Here is an 809-nt window from a genome sequence, read left to right as displayed (position 1 = left end):
CTCTCAGAGGAAAAGATAACACAAAAAAACCCAGTAGATGTATATAATTTCCGGTTTTTTTTGTGGGTTTTCTTTTGTTGTTTTTTTAAAAGGTAGATGCTGGGGTGAGTTGCTGAAATTTTATATTTTTTGTATGAGAAGTTTGGGTTGTTTTTTTAAGTGTGTTTTTTCTTTAATATATTTTTTAAAAAGAAAGCACATTGAAATATATAATAGGACAATTTTCCAATTTGTGAATATTTTAAATGAGAACAGAGAGGTTTAAATACACAGACATCTCCAAACTATGACATGCATGCACATAATTGTGTGTGTGTGTGTGTTGCGCGCGTGTGAGTGTGTATGTGTGTGTTAGTGTATGTGGATAATATATGAGCACAAGCATATACATCATATAGACAAGGTATCACTTAAATAAGGCATTATTTAACTGTCTTTTCCCAGAGCCTGGGAGACTTACGTTTCACAAGGTTTTTTTGTGTGTTTGTGTTATGCAATTCACACAATTAAGTATATACGCACACTGATAGGTATATTCAATAATATACATATGTTCATGTGTACTTTCATATGCAGACATGTATATATGTATGTGTGACGTGTGTATGTATGTATGCATGTATGTATGTGTGTGTGCATATACATATATATATATTTATATATACACACACACACACACACACACACCTGTTATGTGCATAGATAGCATGTATGTATATGTGTTATATATATATATATATATATATATATATAGTTTTAGGGAAAATAACCAATTTTCAAAAACTCATCGATGAAAATCCACTATTATA

The sequence above is a fragment of the Octopus bimaculoides genome, chromosome 4 (assembly GCF_001194135.2).
Source record: "Octopus bimaculoides isolate UCB-OBI-ISO-001 chromosome 4, ASM119413v2, whole genome shotgun sequence".
Lineage (NCBI taxonomy): Eukaryota > Metazoa > Mollusca > Cephalopoda > Octopoda > Octopodidae > Octopus > Octopus bimaculoides.
Note: the sequence above shows the minus strand (reverse complement) of the source record.